This window comes from Pleurodeles waltl, chromosome 3_1 (assembly GCF_031143425.1).
Source record: "Pleurodeles waltl isolate 20211129_DDA chromosome 3_1, aPleWal1.hap1.20221129, whole genome shotgun sequence".
Classification (NCBI taxonomy): Eukaryota; Metazoa; Chordata; class Amphibia; order Caudata; family Salamandridae; genus Pleurodeles; species Pleurodeles waltl.
Window position 1 is genome coordinate 229450680 of NC_090440.1, and position 19428 is coordinate 229470107.

Below are 19428 nucleotides of genomic sequence, written 5' to 3' on the forward strand. Positions count from 1 at the left end.
CCCGATTGCACAACGCCTGAGATTCCGAGCCGTCCTAGGTAGTAGGAATAATTCCTCACCTCACGCAAGAAAATGATAAACATGATTGGGCCAATTGCTGCATTTTGCAGCACAAATTCAAAAAATGACTACAACCTCAAAGTTTTTACTGCCATTTTCTAAGGAGGCTCTTGCAAAATGTTCCAATAATTCATCCTCGCCGGGGGTGTTTTATGGGGTACACCCAAGAAATTGACGAGAAACGCCCAGGTTTGAAAGTATTTAAAATAATATTGTTATGCCTCGTGGCATAAACTCGTATAATTATTTATTCAAAACGTATTAATATAGTGCTTAGGTTTTACCTTCCACTTCTTATCACTTTCTAGTTCTGCTCCTTCAGAGTATATTCTCGGTCATATAACGTGACTTGGTGTTTGCTGGTAAAGAACACAGCGGCCAAGTGAAAAATTACACCAATCTCTACATCTCAGACCCGAGACAGTATAATTGCTTAGGCTAGACAGGTCTTTCCGTCATGGGCAGAAGAGCCATAACTCAGGCTGAAGTACCCTAAAGGATCAGGCGGCAGATCTATTTGTTAGCTTACACCGACATTAAAAGCTAAGGTCTGGGACACTAGTTATATGTAGTAATCATAACGTCATAAGAAGCTATCATTAAATGTGATTAAATCACTCTCCGTGACTCATGAACTAACTGCTATAGAGCCCAGGAATTGATGGCACAACATGAACTATTCGTGTTTTCAAAATGCATTTTTTACTCATATAGCCACTTAAGAATATTTTCAAACTGGTCCAATTTTTATCCCTAAAAATCTAGCTCCCGTTTTTTGAAAATACACTCCTGTAGTCCTTGTCCTGTTAAATAAAGTAACTTGCAGCACACCTCTTTCTGCTAGCGTTTTCCCGAAAATGCACTGAATCTACCTTCACATACAAGGTTTCCAATTTTGTCAAAGAAGCTTTTTTTTTTTTTAACAAGCCTTTGCTTATTTTCTAAAATACCATCAATTTGCCAATGACTATTTGCTTTATATTTTAGTAAATACATTTACCTGCCAAATATTAGCTGGCACTTTAACCAGGCACTTACTTGCTACTGTGCCACATGAACACATACTGCCCCACGTTCCCATGTTACAGGTTTGCATGAGACTGAGAACAAAACATGTTTACCTCCTAAAGGATGGGTAGTACGCTCATTTTCCTCATCAACCCACATGCCGAGGCTTCCTTGTGCATATTCACACACTCTGACCAATATAGGTTTGTACACAGATGTCTACGGCTACCCTCTCTCGCATACAACCATCCATACATATAAACCCATCCTCTTTATTCGGACTCTCTCCTTTGCATCTATGAGGCAGTGCCTGCTTTTCTTTGCCTGCAAGTACCTCCCTGCCCCTGTGTGGCTGGTAACTCTAGAGCTTTTCTAGGCTTCCCTGGTAAACGATGGGTCAGTTCATCTGGTTAAAATCTAGGAGGGTGAAGGTGTGGAACATAATGCGGTTTGTACAGTAAGAGAGATGGGTATCTAGCGTTCCAGGATGATATATCCACTTATTTTTTGGAAGATCTCAAGTAGCGCAAACAAAAAGTAGTGTCCTAGCTTTTAATTAGAAGGACTAGTACATTCGTTACTTAGGAAACCTTGGGCAAAGCCCTAGACCTAGCAGCCCTACAAGGGTGAAACACATGCTGAGTAACAGAAAAAATAGTTAAAACAATGCAGAAAAAATACTCTCCAAAAGAGAATGGACTGGAATAAATGAATGAATGAATGAAACCATGGGAACACAGAGATAAAAACATATACATCAAGATATTGCGTATATTTAATAAATGTATTTATTAACTTAAATTATTATAAGTGAAGCTCTTTTCATACTAGATGTAGAGTTTTTTTTTTTTAGAAAAATTAATGTTTAAAAAGTATTTTCTTTGGGTACTTGACCCATACCGGAAAGTACGCTCAGCCGTTATGTTATGTATATTTGTAAAGCTCATTATCACAGTCGAGGGTATTCTGGCACTAAGCAGATGTGTCTGTCTAGCCCTGCTTCGGGTATGTTAGTTAATTGAAAAGCTGGGTCTTCAACTGTTGTATCTGAGCAACTGGATGCTTCTTGGCTGGATTCTAGAGTGTGAGTTCCAGTGGAGAAGCAGGCAGTTGCTGTGAAGAGAGGACGTGTTCAGGGGTTGTTACTGAGGTTCTTATTAAAGCTTTTACCTTCATCAGTCTGTGTCCAGACGCCCTAAACGTGGCGACAAGGATGGGATGCGGAGGACACTGTTGAGCTAGGCTGGATTTCATCAGTTTTATTTTGGTGGACAACCCCTGGTTCTCACTTTACCTATCTGTGAATCTTCAAGACACACTCGTTTTGGAAACTAGCTGGAAGTCTAAGGAAGCCTGATATTCGTGGTGAGTCTACGCCGCGTAGTGCACCGGTGACCTAGCTCGGAGTTAAATGTAGATTTTCCTAGTAATTTATGAAGGAAAGTCTTAATTTTATTAAAGACACGGAGGCGAGTATTATGCTTAATTATTTTCTTTATTTTTAAACAGCAGCTGCAGTCAAGAAGAAAACTACAGAACCCATAAGGCGAAACAAAAGTAGCCAATGGGAAACGAAGAATAGTTTAACACAATGCACCAATCACCAGCGAGCAGTCCCCACAATACCTATCTTGACTGAGAACAGCCCTCTTTTCTTGCATGAGACTTAATAAGTAACAAATAATGGAAAAATGGTTAAGAAAATACATATTGCCATGATAACAGATAAAAGTTCCTGTAGAACCAACAGAAGTCCAGAAACAAAATTCGGAAGTCTCTGTGGATCCAAAAGATGGGTGTTCCAGTGATTAGCTGAGGTCGATATTCCTGTAGGTAGAGGAGTAAAGAAGGGATCTCTAAGAAGAGGTCTGCTGAGTCGTTGAAGATGCTGATAGGTAGGGAATGAAACAAAAAAGTCAGAATTTGTAGCGGTGGGATAATACTCGCCTCCGTGTCTTTAATAAAATTAAGACTTTCCTTCATAAATTACTATGAAAATCTACATTTTATGGCAAAGACCGGAGGCTCCTATTATGCTATTTTAAAGCGAATCAATAACATTTAAAGAAGCATGTTGTATTGGTTTACAATAAAATACTCTGAAAACATTATCATTGGACCAGTCAGGCAATCTGAGAATGTCCTCAAGTCGAGAGCCAGCCCAGAAAGCTTCAGAAACCATAGCTCCTCTAGCCGAGTGGGCACCAAAGGCGGAGGTGTCTATACCAGCCAAGGACATAATCCAACGGACCCAAAGGGCCAAGGTGGGAGAGGACACTGGATTATGAGGAGTTGAGATGCAGAGGTGTTTCTCAAATCGGCTGTCTGTTGCTCATAGACTTTAACACACATAACTTAGGGTGATCAGGGAAAAAGGGATAGAAAACTGATAAATTAGTTTTAGTACGTCTGTATACATTAAATAGAACACCTGTTGGGGTAAAATGACAAGCTGTAATATCTAACGCTGTAACATCAGATAGACGTTTGAAAGAAACCAGGCACAATAACATGGTGAGTTTAGCAGATAATTGTTTCAAAGAAAGCATTGGATTGTCTGGCCAGGAAACAAAAAGGTTTAACACAGCATTTACATCCCACAAAGAACTATATTTGGGTTTTGGAGGATTAGAACGTTTTACTCCCTTTAAGAGACGGCAAACCAACGGATGTTCTCCAACCGGTTTTCTATTGATGTAAGCGTGAGAAGATGAAATCGCAGATCTGTATAGGTTGATGAAAGGACTTACCTTTACTGGCTTCTGCTGCCAGGAACTTAACAATCAAAATTATATCTGTTGCAAAGGGATTAACATGTTTTCCCACTCACCAGTTAGTAGGAGTCCCTTCCTGCGTTTGTGGGTAATGGCCGAGTTAGCATTCCCTAGTAAACATAAGGCCCGTTGAACCCACAAACGGGGTCAACCGCAGAGTGCTCCAAACGGGCTGATTCAGCCATGTCAAAAATGCAGGTCAAGGGCCCCACAATGTCCAAAAGCTTGTCTTGGCAGGTGGACCAAGCTTTGTCTATCGCCTTTGCGAGGGTCTTCACCAAACTTAGTAAAGAAAGTTATCAGAGACGAATCAATAGTAGCTATTACAGCTATTTTTTAAGATAAAGATGGCCTAGGACACTCCGACTTGAGTTTTGCTCTTACTTGTTTATCCAAAGGAGTACGCAACCTAGAGGTTACGTATTCCGCTACATGGTCTGCAGGAAACCATTTGGTGGAGTGCGGATGTTGAATGTCATTGGGGTCAAACATTGGAACCCCTTGTGCATCCGCGACTTTCCATGATTCTGAAAGTTGTTGGCTGTCAGATTTTGCTTTTTTGGGAGAAAAAAATCTCCATTGTCTTTGTCGGAATTATCCGAGTCTGAGTGATGGTCATGCATCTCATCATCTCTGTCAAGTATCTTGGAAATAATAGTGGGGGAGGAAATGTGTTTGGATTTGGCCACACATTTTTTTTGATGGTCTAGATAACATCCCCTCCTTTAAAGGAGGCCTTTGAGGAGCTGCGTCCTCTGTCTTGTGTGAGGAACTCTCACTACTCAGTAGTTTTGTTTTAGAATTTTTTGAAGGGCCAGGATGCTTTCTGCTATCCCCCGCAGACAGGGCCAGCATGGGTTTAGAAACCAACTTGACAACGGAATTTTCCAAACTTTTTGATAATTTTTCCCATGAAGCTTGTTCAACTGATACTTGAATGAAACCATTCAAGCTATCCTTAATAACCTCTTCCTCCTCCTCATTTAAAAGTTGGCAGACAGGGGAGCTGTCCATCATGACAGAAACTAAGTGCCAGAGAGATGGTGAGGAAGGGGTTAATCTCCTCACAGACAGTCAAACAGAAAGGCCAGCCTCCACCTAGGGGTGGTGAAAAAACACCAGAGGCTGAGCCGAGGAGTTCAGAAAGGAAAACAACCTCGGTTGCAGCAGGAAACACAGCAGGAGTTGGAGAAACAATGGTAAATAGTCGCGTGCAACTGGAGCGAAGGACTTGCCGGTATTTTGATTCCCCTTAACAGCCGGTTAAAATGGCGACCGCGTGTTGAGGGGAAAACGATAAAATTATGCAGAGTGCGGGGTGCGAGGCAGCAGTGCGGCTACAAGCCGGCTGAAATATCAATGAACGCGCGATATACTAAGCGGGTGAAAAACAAACATATAACCACTGTAACATATAAATAAAACTGTGTGAATGAAGGAGAGGGAAATAATACTTATTGTGACTGCGAGCAGCAAGAAAAGAGGGCTGTTCTCAGTCAAGATAGGTATTATGGGGACTGCCCTTGGTGTTTGGCACATTGTGTTAAACTACTCTTAGTTTCCTATTGGCTACTTTCGTTTCGCCTTATGGGTTCTGTAGTTTTCTTCTTGACTGCAGCTGCTATTTAAAAATAAAGAAAAGAATTTAGCATAATAGGAGCCTCCAGTCTTGCCATAAAATACATTTTTAAGAAAGTGGAAGTATTGAACTAGTGCGTGTGCTGTGCGTGAAGCCACAACCTGCGACAGTGTAAGTAAGAGGCAAACCGTGTGCTGCGCGTGAAGCTTTGAGTCCCAACTATATATATACATTTTAAAGTAAAGCGCGTACAGCGCATGAAGCCACAACCATAATGATGAATGTTTAGAAATAAACATTGTACGTTGACAGCGTAATGGCGTGTTTTAGAATATGTGGTGTACAGTTTGGGAATCGTATTTGTGATCGCCAACTCACCATTACACCAGTGCATATTATGCCATTTGATCAAGAGGTCAAGTTGTGTGATCAGAAATCGTGAAGCGGAAGAAAACGTGTGGACATTAATGTTAGCTACGCATTTCATCAGTTTCCAGGCGACTATGCGTTTAATCAGGTTCCGGATGACGGTGACCACTTTGGTTATTTTAATTTATTTATTTAAGGGAAAAAAAGAAGAGAAGACTTTGTTTAATGTAATTTCAATTAACTGGCTTGTGAGACTAATATTATTTTAGTACGTTACCAAGTATGGCTACGTCCTCTATAATTGCACCTCCAACATTTTTCAAAAACTGCTGGTACTCCAGTTGTGTTGTGGGAGGATTGGCATGAGTCTTTTGAGACTTATGTAGAAGCTGTTGGGGAAAAGCATACATTGCATCTCGTAAATTAGCTCTTCTCAAATACAATTTGGGCTTTGAAGGAAGGAAGGTGTTAAAAACATTGCCCATACCATCACGTACAGCCACATCTAACCAGGATGGCGAGGGGGAGGTTGTGTCTGTTTCAGAGGAAAGTGTAACTGATGAATATGAAAATGCTGTGAAAGCCTTAGAAGATCATTTTGGGAAGAAAACTAGTATTTTAGTGGCCAGGCATAAATTATTTTCAATATCTCAATTGCCAGGTGAGAGTGTGGAACAATACCTCTTACTGTTAAGAACATTGGCTTCTACATGCACATTTGAAGACTTGCATGAAGAAATTATAAGAGATCAATTAATAAATAGGACTAGGAATACTAAAATTGAAGAAAGATTATTAGAATTAGAGGGTCCCTCTTTACAAAAAACAATTAACATTGCATGAAGGATAGAAAACACAACTAGATATGTTAAAGAACTTAATGAGGAACAAGACAAAGGGAAATGTGAGCATAACCAGGTAAACACGGTGCAAAAAGGAAAAACAAAATTGCGGAGAATAACAAAACAGCTGGTTTAAGTGATAAAAGAACACGTTACAGATGTCTTAGTACAAGACATAATGCAGACGCAGAGATGTCCAGCATCTAGGGCAAAATGTTTCAAATGTAAGAAAATTAGACATTTCTTTTGTGTCTGCAAATCTGATAATCGCAAGGGAAACAGACGTGGTAAATGTAGTCAACAAATGCTCTAGTGATGAAGAGAACAACAATGTGCAGGTGTTGGCAGTGTACGAAGACTGGGTGGGGGAGATTAAGGAAGGGTATCACCCTCTAAAATACACTGTAAAAAATCAACAAGAAGGAGGTCAATGTATGGGTTTATTATTGTTCCCCATATACCATAATTGACAAAAATATCTGGGGGGTGTTGGGTAATTGTGATTTATGTTTGGCTGATATTGAACCCAAAAGTTATTGTGGAATGAGGTTACCCTGGTTGGGTTATTTCAAATGTAAATTAGCATACAAAGACAGATGTGTGGATGGAAAGGTGTATGTAGGGCAAAAAGGCAGAGCTTTATCAGGGTGGAGAGATCAAAGATCACAGACATCCATGATAGCTTCAGTACTTAGATCCCCCGCCAACCACTGACACCACAGACTCCTTACCTACCAGCCACCTACTCTCCTGGACCCACGACAACAACACCATTGAAATCATGAACACCATCCACCATGGCTCACCATCCACTCCCTGCCCTCACCACATCTTCAATAAAGCAAGCTCCGTCATCGCGTCCCAACTCTGGAAGATCATCAACAGTTCCTTCAAGACCGCCACCTTCCCAGAGAGCTGGAAACATGCCGATATCAACACCCTCCTCAAGAAACCCAAGGCAGACCCAAAGGACCTCAAGAACTTCCGGCCCATCTCCCCGCTCCCCTTCCTGGCAAAAGTCATAGAGAAAATTGTCAACAAACAACTGACCTGTTTCCTCGAGGAGAACACCACTCTGGACCCATCCCAATCCGGATTCCGTAGCAACCACAGTACCGAAACTGCCATCATCGCTGCCACAGCTGACATCTGGATCAAACTTGACAATGGCAAAGCTGCGGCCCTCATCCGCCTGGACCTCTCAGCCATGTTCGACACCATCTGCCACCACACCCTATGCACACGCCTAAATGATGCAGGAATCCACGACAGAGCCCTGGACTGGATCACCTCCTTCCTTACCGGTAGAACTCAGAGAGTCCGCCTCCCTCCATTCCTCTCTGAAGCCACCAGCATCATCTGCGGCGTACCCCAGGGATCGTCCTTCAGCCCAACCCTCTTTAACATGTACATGGCTCCGCTCGCTAACATCGCCCGATCGCACCACCTAAACATTGTCTCATATGCCGATGATACCCAGATGATCCTCTCCCTCACCAAGGACCCTGCCATCGCCAAGACCAACCTCCACGAAGGAATGAAGGCCATTGCCGAATGGATGGAGAACAGCTGCATGAAACTGAATTCTGACACTTCATCCCTCCGCATGGAGGCTCCACCCCTCCACATGGGGTGACTCCTGGTGGCCTGCCACACTGGGAACCGCACCAACACCCACCAACCATGCATGCAACGTGGGATTCATCCTAGACTCATCACTATCAATGACCTAGCATGTCAACGCCATCTCCTCCTCCTGCTTCCTCACCCTCCACATGCTGCGTAAGATCGACCAAATGGATCCCCACTGAAACTAGAAGGACGGTCACTCAAGCCCTCATAAGCAGCAAATTGGACTACGGCAATGCCCTCTACGCAGGAACCACAGCCAAGCTCCAGGAAAGACTGCAACGAATACAGAACTCCTCCACACGCCTCATCCTGGACATCCCCCGCCACTGCCACATCACAGCCCACCTGAGAGACCTACACTGGCTCCCCGTCAACAAGAGAATCACATTCAAACTCCTCACCCACGCTCAGAAGGCACTGCACAACACCGGACCAGAATACCTCAACAGACGGCTGTCCTTCTACACCCGGACTTGACAGCTTCGCTCCACCGACCTTGCCCTCGCCACAGTCCCACGCATCCACAGAACGACCGCCGGTGGCAGATCGTTCTCCCACCTCGCCGCCAAGACGTGGAACACTTCCCACCCACCTGCGTCAGACACAGGACCTACTTACCTTCAGGAGACATCTCAAGACATGGCTGTTCGAGCAGTAGCAGCCCCCCCTCCCCTCAGCGTCTTGAGACCCTAACGGGTGAGTAGTGCGCTTTACAAATACTCTGATTGATTGATCAAAATGCATTAGGTATCAAACTTGAACCCAATCATCCTGAGCAGGTTTTACTTACTGAGGAAGCACAGAAAGCGAGTTGGAAAATGAAATATCCAAAATGATTTACTGCCAAAATGAGTTGCTTAGAAAAATTTGAGCATCAAATAGTTCTAAAATCTGATGGCATACCTAAAGTACACAAAGTGAGGAATGCTCCTTTGGCTTTAAGAACTCAACTCAAAGAGGAATTGGATCGTTTATGTACGGCTGCTATAATAGAACTCATGGAATCTTTGGAATGGTTAAGTCCCATAGTATTAGCGTGGAAAGCTAATGGCAAGTTGCGCATTTGTGTTGACTTGAGGGACCTCAATCAATGCATATGGATCGACCGGCATCCCCTGCCACACATAAATGAAATGATTTTTAGTGTTAAAGGTGCAAGGTATTTTTCATCAATTGATTTATCTAACGCTGACTGCCAGATATATTTACACCCTGACTAAAAACATTTCACATCTTTTATCACACCAGAGGGTGCATTCTAATTTATATGCATGCCATTTGGATTAGCGTCAGCATCGGCTGTGTTCCAAAAGTCATGAGTAGCATATTGAAAAGTGTCAAATGTGCTAGTTTTTCAGGAAGATATTTTGGTGTGGGGTATTGATGCTTAAGGGCACAATTCCACTGTGAATAATGTACTAGCTAAGCTAGAAAAGGCAGGGTTGACTGTCAGTGAGTAGAAATGCAAGTTTTGGGTATCACAGGTGAATTATCTTGGGCATACATTATAAAGAGAGGAAGTGACACCCAATCTTAATCTAAAGGAAGCAATTGAACGTACACCTCCACCAACTGATAAAGAACAACTTCGATCATTCTTTGGTCTATCTGAGTAATAGTAGAAGTTTGTACAGAATTTTGCTGATAAGGTACATGTTTTAAGGGAGTTAATGGAAAAGGATGTGAAATTTGTGTGGACACCTGAATGCCAATTAGCATTTGATACAGTCAAGAATGAAGTTATACAAGCTGTGGCCTTAAAACCTTTAGATCCTAAAGATGAAACTATAAATGTGGTTGATGCTAGTGTATACGGTTTGGGTGCTGTTTTGATGCAAAAGAAAAATGGACATGAGCGAGTAGTAGCATTTGCTTCACAAACATTAAAAGGGGCTGAAGCAACATATTCTGTAGTCTAAAGAGAGGTGTTGGCATGTTGGTGGGTAGTAAACTATTTTAGAACATATATTTGGGGAACTGTTTTTGAATTGCGCACTGACCACCAACCTTTGATCGAAATATTCACCACAAAAGGAGCTAAAAGAGCTACCCCAGGAATTGCCAAGTGGATTTATCGGTTGCAAGGGTATAATTTTGAACTTAAATAAGGTTCCTGCTAATAAAAACAATAATGCAGATTATCTATCTAGATTACCATTGCAAGGCAAGGAAGAAGATGGAGATGTGGATAAGTATGAGGAATGGTTATTTGCCAGTGTGTCTGAATCATCTGTAGGTGCGATAAAGGAAGAAGAGTGGAAACAAGCAGATGAGTAGGATAATGTTTTGAAACAACTTAGAACCTGTGTGTCCAGTAGCTCTAGCCATGCAGAAAATGTACGGAAGCAATATGGGGAGTATAGAATGATAAGGTCTCAGTTGTCTTCAGTGGATGGCATTTTGAGAAGAAGTGGAAGACATCTGGTGCCCACAGGTTTGAAGACCAGATTATTGGAAATGCTACACGAGGGCCACAGTGACATGACAAGCGTGAAAAGAAGGGCTTGCATTGCTTTTTTGGTGGCCGGACATGGATAGAGATATTGGAAGGTTTGAGCATCATTGCAAAGCATGTATGTGTAGTGACAAATCTCACAAGTCAGAAGAGTCTCCCATATCACACACTGAACTGCCAGAGAAACCTTCGCAAAAATTACCATTCGACATGTGGTCCATTCAGTGGTAAAGGCATAGAAGGAAAGTATGCTCTATTACTCTAAATGGTCTGATGTGGCTTTTGTCAGAGAAATAACAGCGGGCAGTATGATAAATGTTTGTGAGGAAGTATTCAGGAGAGAGGGTTACCCTGCGAGTATAGTTATCGATAACAGACCACAATTTACTGCTGATGAATTTCAAAAGTTCCTGAAAAGGGTGGGGGTTTCTCACCACAGAGCAGCAGCATATCATCCAAAAGAAAATGGTCTTGTTGAGAGATTGAACCGTGTTATTAAAGAATGTGTAAAACTGAGTGCAAATTCTAAGGAGGCAGTCACAGTTAAGTTGTGATGTTGTCTTAACACGCCACATTCAGCAACAAGGGCAAAACCTTTTTGTTTATTAAAGAACAGGTACGCAGGTATTAAAGTGACACCAATATGGATTAATAAAGATAGGAAAAGAATGATCGATAAAGAAGTTTTAGTTCAAAAAGTGAACAAATATCGGGAGAAGTATGTCAACAGGCACAATGACAAGTTGAAAAATGCATCGTGAAGTTTTAGGGTAGGTGATTGGGTATGGACTTCTCACATGGGTGGGCCGGTCTTACGAAATGGTCACAACCCAAGGTAGTGGAGAAGGCGTTTGGGAATAGTGTATTGTTGAACGACAGCAAAAGATGGAATGTAAGGCGAGTCAATCTATGTAATGATCTAGAATGTAATAAGTGGAAGGAATAGATTAGTAAAGTGAATGTATCTTTTTAAAGAGTTTGTGCCCCATGCAGAAAATTGTGGAAGTGAATGCATCAAAAGGAAACCCATCTGGCATAAAGACTATGGCCCTCATTCTGACCCTGGCGGTTTGAAACCGCCAGGGCAGAGGATGCACCGCCAACAGGCTGGCGGTGCTTCCTGGCCAATTCTGACTGCGGCGGTAAAGCCGCGGTCAGAAAAGGGGAACCAGCGGTTTGAATCCTCCATGGATTCCGACCCCCTTCCCGCCAGCCTGAGGCATGGGCAGTAACAGGGCCCCATAAAGATTTTCAGTGTCTGCTTGGCAGACACTGAAAATCGTGACGGGTGCCACTGCACCCGTCGCACCGCAGCAAATCAGCCGGCTCCATTCGGAGCCGGCTTCATCTTTGCTGGGGCTTTCCCGCTGGGCCGGCGGGCGATCTTTTGCAGATCGCCCGCCGGCCCAGCGGGAAAGTCGGAATGTCCCCCGCGGTCATCTGACCGCGGGGCGGTGTTTGGGCGGTTTCTGCCCGGCGGGCGGCGCCCGCCGCCCCGGGGTCGGAATGACCCCCTATGTATGTACATAATATTCAAGCAGGTCTGTAATAAGAATTTCTTTTGTTAATGCATTTATACATTATTTATGTATTTGTTGGAAATGGCCCTTTCTACAGGGTTATCCCCAAACCTTTTGCCTTCTTCCTCCTATTTTTTCAGGTCTGTTTTTGCTGGTTTATTGTCTCTGCGCACTTTACCACTGCTAATCAGTGCTAAAGTGCAACTACTCCCTATAGAAATTGTACTGGTGATTGATTTATCCATGATTGGCATATTTGATTTACTGGTAAGTCCATAGTAAAGTGCACTAGAGGTGCCCAGGGCCTCTAAATCAAATGCTACTAGTGGGCCTGCAGCACTGGTTGTGCCACCCACATAAGTAGCTCTGTAATCATGTCTCAAACCTGCCACTGCAGTGTCTGTGTGTGCAGTTTTTACTGTAACTTCGACTTGGCAAGGGTACCCACTTGCCAGGCCCAAACCTTCCCTTTTCTTACATGTAAGGCACCCCTAAGGTAGGCCCTAGGTAGCCCCAAAGGCAGGGTGCAGTGTATGGTTAAGGTAGGACATATACTTGTGTGTTTTATATGTCCTGACAGTGAAATATTGCTAAATTCGTTTTTCACTGTTGCAAGGCCTGTCCGTCTCATAGGTTAACATGGGGACTACCTTTAAATCTGATTAAAGTGTAGATTCCCTTTGGGAGCGGATGGACATGTGGAGTTTGGGGTCTCTGAGCTCACAATTTAAAAATACATCTTTTAGTAAAGTTGATTTTAAGATTGTGCGTTTGAAAATGCCACTTTTAGAAAGTAGGCATTTTCTTGCTTAATCCATTCTCTGACTCTGCCTGTTTGTGGATTCCCTGTCTGGGTCAGTTTGACAGTTGGGCTGTTCACACCTCTCCTCTAGACAGTAACACAAAGGGGGCTGGGGTGAAGCCTGCATATCTTGATTAGCCATCTGTGCTGGAGGGAAAGGGAGGAGTGGTCACTCACACCTGAAAGTACTGTGCCTGCCCTCACACAATGCCGTCTCCGACCCCCTGGTGAGTGTCTGGGGTCTGACCTGGACAAGGAAGGATCTTGCAAACATTCAAGACTTTGCTTTGAAGTTTGCAAACTTCAAAGGCAGAACTGGGTATAAGAAGCAGACCCAAAACCCCAGACTTTTAGAATCTTTCTGGAATCAAGAGGAACCTCTGCCTAGGAGAAGAGCTGAAGGAGGAGTACTGTCCCTTTGCTCTGTTGCTTTGCTGGACTGGCTTGCAGTTGCTGCTTCTGCCTGAAAGGAGTGCAAAGGGTGAACTTTGCTGTGTGTCCTGCTTGATAAAATTCTCCAACGGCTTGCAGTAGAGCTTGCCTCCTGTTGGAAGTCTCAGGGACACCAAAGACTTCAGTTTCCTCGACCTGCAGCACTGGGAACTGTGTGTTTTGTGCCGTTCAAGAGGACAAACCATTGCGCCGCCGCCAACGACGCAGCTGGCCTGCACCGTGACCTGCCGGTGCCACACGGAGTCGCATTGCCCCGCTTCGCTCCACGACCCTGGTCTCACTGATGCCGTCATTGGACGGCTTCACCGAGCCGTTGCTCGCATTGCGACCTGTGGGCCCCGCACTCCGGCATCGCCTGCTCACACCACAGCCTGGGCATCACCGACGACGACGCTCCTGCTGACACCGGCGCCGCTGCCTGCACCGTGGCCTTTGGACACCGCTCGTGAGGTACACGAAGCACCGTCCCACCCCGCACCACAGCCCCGGTCCACCGACGCCAGCACCATCGACTCCTGTGTTGTCCCCAGGCATCCTGCCTGCACCATGGCCTGTGGACACCGCTCGTGAGGGTCTCGAAGCACCGTCCCATCCTGCACCGCTGGCTTGGGCCTACCAACGGCAGCACTTCAGCAACGACGCCGCCGCTGCCTGCACCGTGACCTGTGGACACCGCATCTCGCACCGCCCCGCTTCACACCGCAGCCCTGGTCTCACCGACCCCACTGGATGCCGTCACCGAGCCGCTGCCTGCACTGTGACCTGCGGGCACCGCACTTCGCATCGTCTCACTTCGCACCGCAGCCCCAATGCCATCCACTTCATCAGCTTGGAGTTCGATCTGCAATGCGTGTGACCTCAAGGGCCCGACGACTCCTGCACCGACTCCGGACCCGGAGCTGCGACGTCAGTGACGCCATCCTCCTGAGCTCACCGCAAGGATCACGACGCCCTGCAAATCCAAGGTACTGTTTGCGGGTCTTCCTGACACCGTAGCTGGCCTGAACTGTTGGTTTTGTTGATCACGACGCCGTGATAGCCCTAGGTGGAGCTATTGACTTCAAGGAACTGTAGTTTTGAGTAAATCTTGCATAATTCAGATTTTTCTTACTGTATGTTGGATTCTTATCGTATTTGGTCTTGTTTTATATAGATAAATATTGGCTATTTTTCTAAAACTGGTGTGGTGTCCTTTTGTAGTGTTTTCACTTATTACTGTGTGTTATGTGCAAATGCTTTACACATTGCTTCTGAGATAAGCCTGACTGCTCGTGCCAAGCTACAAAAGGGGGTGAGCAGGGGTTATCTGAGCGGGTATCTGCCTTATCTTGACTAGAGTGAGGGTCCTTACTTGGACAGGGTGCAAACCAACTGCCATCTAGAGACCCCATTTCTAACAGTATTGTTATATAGGTATAGTTTTATATTTATCAATTTGTGTATTATAAAGGAGGGAGATATGTTGTATCTTAGCAGCTGGATGTTTCTTGGCTGAATTCTAAAGTGTGAGCTCCAGTGGGGAAGCAGGCAGTTTCTGTGAAGAGAGGACATGTTCAGGGGTTGTTACTGAAAATCTTATTAAAGCTTTTACCTTCATCAATCTGTGTCCAGACGTCTTAAAGTCAACTTCTTGGGGAATTCAAGAAAAGCAGAGGAGGGTTTAATGTGGAGTTGTAGGTCATTGTAAGAGAATGCCATCATTCTGATCTGGTTCTTTGTATGTGTAGGATATGTGCAAGCAAGAGTCCTGTGGAGTGAAGGTGCCTGGGTGGTTGGTGGAAGTGGATGCAACTGTTTATGTATGTTGGGCTTAAGTTGTGTAGTGCCTTGAATGTTTGTTTGAGGAGTTTGGAATGAGCGAGTTGTGTATCAGGAGGCAGTGGAGCTCCCAGAGTTGTGGTGTGATGTAAATTCCCTGTGGGAGGTTGAGGAGGCTTCTGAGATCTGGATGGTTTGTAGTCTTCTGGTGAGTAGCTTGATGATCTCGGCATAGAGAGTGTTTGTGTAGTCCAACTTGCTGGTGAGTATGATGTGAGTAACTGTTTTACTGATATTGCTGGGGAGCCATATTGCCCAGTACTGCGAGAGCCTCCCTCCCACACTCCAGAGTTAACCTCCCCAAGTCCTGTTTCACAGTAATGAATAATACACACCTTTTTGGGGTAGGGATTGTAAAGCTCCAACCATATTTTATTTCTACAAGACAACAACATTTTTGTAAGTTAATCATGTCTAGCCTTAACAGAGATGCTAATACATCTGGTTTCCTAACACTATCTTGAATCTGTTGTTGTGTTCCCAATCTATTGGCTGCCGATGAGATCATGACTTGTCCCGATGGTGACTCCTGATCCCGGATCCACCCTTTCCGGCTAAGTGACCTGGGATGGGTCTCTCTTTATGGGAGGACCCCATCGCCCGCAACCCTTACTGCTGCAAACGTTGTGCAGAGGGCCTGCCTGACAGGATACCTACCTCAGGTGCCCCCTCCACCCCTCAGTCCTCCCCCAAAGGGCCAGTGCTAGGTTTGTTCCCACTGTGGATGTGCGGGTGGCTGGCCCTAAGGACCAGAGGCCAGAGATCGCTCACAACCCCCTGCGCTCCTGGATGTTCCCTTTGATTTTTCTGCCAGCACCCCTTGGAGGGTCCTGTTGCATTGCTGTCATGTTTGAGTAACTTAAGGGAAGCCGAATTACCCTACCAATGATGATCTCACCCCGCCACAGGACACCATAGTTAACCTGCTATCTACCCCCCCACTACCTCCCCTACTGAGGGCTGTCGAGACTGGGCCACTCACCTGAAAAGCAGGATGTCTGCAGGGGCGACAGTATACCCCCGCTTTCCTGGAACACCTCTCAGCACTTCCTGGTGGACACAGAAGCCCCACAGGGGTCCCAAAAGGCAAGGGGAAGTGGAAGAGACAAAACACTACCACGTGCCATGCACCCTGTATCTTCGCAGTGGGGGGAGGAGGGGGCAGTTTGTTGTTGACAGAGTGATAGTAGAGTTAGTGCATTCATCTTCCTTGAAACTGAATCTCTCTTTCTGGTATGGACACAGGAGCGGTAGAAGAACACCAGGATGCTCCAGCACTTTTCTTGGATAATAATAATTGTTGGCACAATTACTAACAACGCATCACCAAAAACCCATACTAAGTATCATAACAATAAGTACTGCAACACTAGGGCTGGCTTCACAGAGATTTACTGCTGCACACTACAATTAGATCTGTGGTTGCACTTATCATGCAAAAGCAAGACAAATAAGGGCATTCATTTCATCACATATAACTTTCCTGCATGTATAGGGTTAAACTAAAAGGAACAAAAACAATCCAAGAAATACAAATGTCCACTCTGGGTTCAAACAATTAGGATGGCACAGTTTGGTTTGGTTTCACTGTGTGTGTGAAAAACCCTTCAAAAAGCAAATCCCCAAAACTGAAACACAGGCATGAATGATACAATTTAAACCCAAGAGCTATGCTATGAGAGAAAGAAAAGTCATGTAAATCCTCTTTTAAAATTGCACTGTCACTTTTTGTAGTACTTGAGCTCAAGCACGATTTCCTAAAGCACATTTAGGCAAGTAACTACAATAATAATGTAGAATGTTCAGAAATGCATTTGTCTCTTCAAGATGAGCACTCTGCCCAAATACAAGGTCTGAAATACACCAGATGTTCTAGGAAAGCGCAGCGCTCAAAGAACAAACTCCCTGGAGAATGCTAGTCACTTAGCTGCAGCCTTTTCTGGTGTGCTGGAGGAATGTCTGGTGTCAGCTGGTACAGGAACGAAGAAAAGAATTGCCACAAAAGTCCTGAATACCAGGATGACAGCAGGGGCTGGACTGCCAAGTCAGATGCTGAGATCAGGAAGCAAAACAAAGTCAAGCAGGGAGGCACGCTTCACTCTGTTATTTATAGCCAATCAGGAAAGCAGTTGAGTTTCCACGTGTGGATGAAAATAATGTCACCACGCCCAATCAGAAGCACATGTCTACACCTGCTCACATTAGCAAGCAAGCATTAGTAAAACAAGCATTGATAAAACCAATTGTGTGACACAGCACATTATGTTTACTTAGAAATATGAATGTTTAGCCAAGAACAGAGATATGATTTAACCCTAATCCCTGGGGATGCTGACAGATAACGCAGGAGACACCTTGGGGATTCCTGACAGCCCTCCCCACCAAGGACCCTCTCAAAGGGCGGGCTTGGAAGGGTGCAGGAGATAGAATTGTTTTAGCAAGACGTGGAGCATGAACTGTGGACGTGGGTTCCCAGGAATTGTCCTCGGGGCCCAAAGCCTTTCCAAGCCAATAAGTAGTGTAGAACACCGCGGATGCGCCTGGAGTCAAGAATTTTGGCCACTTCAAATTTTCATTGTCTGTGTACTTTTATCGGAGGAGGTGGTGGGGCATTGCGGGTATCAAGGGAATAGAGACGGAGTAACAACACATGAATCACGGGGTGTACCTTGAAATCATCTTGCAATGGCAGTTCTACTACCACAGGATTGATGATTTTGGCAATAGTAAAGGGGCATAGAAATCAGGGATTTAATTTTCTGGATCCTGCAAGATGGAGATTTTTTGATGAGAGCCACACCTGATCTCCTATCTGATAAGAGGGAGCAGGTCTCCTTCTTTTGTCTGCTTGTGTTTTTTTACTTGAGCCTGGTAGAGTTTTAAATGGTGTTATACTTGTTTTTGAATCTCCTGTATCTCTTTATGTTGTTTCTGTACTGACGGGACTCCTGTGGATGTTTGGGACACAGTTATAGGTAGCATTCGTGGGTGCAGACCAAACAAACAGTAAAATGGGGATACTCCTGTAGCCATGTGGACACTGTTGTTATATACAAATTCAACTAGAGGTAAAGCATTATACCACTCAGTAGACCTTGTGTCAATGTAACATCTCAGGATTTGCTCCAGCAATTGGTTGGCATGTTTCGTCTGCCCATCCGTTTGTGGATGATATGCAGAGGACAAGCGGACGTCCATACCGACAGAGGAACAGAAGCTTTGCCAAAACCGTGACATAAATTGGGGGCCACAATTGGAAACAATTGTGGTGAGCAACCCATGAAGCCATACAATGTGTTGGACAAACAAATCAGAAAGCTTGGAAGCCGTAGGGAGTCATTTTAATGGAACAAAATTAGCCATTTTAGTTAGGTAATGTACAACCACCCATATGACAGTGTGTCCATTGGAAGCTGGGAGATCAGAAATGAAATCTATACTTATGGTATGCCATGGGGCCACCGGAATTGGCATGGGAAGTAACAATCCTGTGGCTGGACTATGTGAGGTTTTAGCCCGAACACAGGTGGAACAAGTCTGGACGTAGCGTCTGACATCCTGCACAAGTGTGGGCCAACAAAACCATCTTTGACAGAGCTCTAACATCTTTTTCTCACCGGGTGACCTGCAAGGACAGAATCATGTCTCCAATGTAACACTGTATCCTGTAATTCTTTGGTAGGGACTTACAACTGATCAGCATGGTATAGTAAACCCTCTTTTTCATACACATCAGTTGAACAGAGAACCTTGTGTTGGGCTTCCCGTATTTTCTCAAGGAACTCTTGGGAATTGCCCACAGCCATGATTTTTTCTGGGGGTACAGGGGTGTGGAATTTATTAAAATATCTACTTGTCCAGGGGACAGGTTGCTTCTCAAATCTACTTGTCCTGTAAAAAGATCTACTTGTCCCTTTGGTGCCATGTAGTGTGGCGACAAATTATGGCAGCAATTAATAGCCTCTCTGATTATGCCAGGGCTACTACCATAGTAGGGCTTGAATACTTGCAGGGGTGTGGAATTTATTAAAATATCTACTTGTCCAGGGGACAGGTTGCTTCTCAAATCTACTTGTCCTGTAAAAAGATCTACTTGTCCCTTTGGTGCCATGTAGT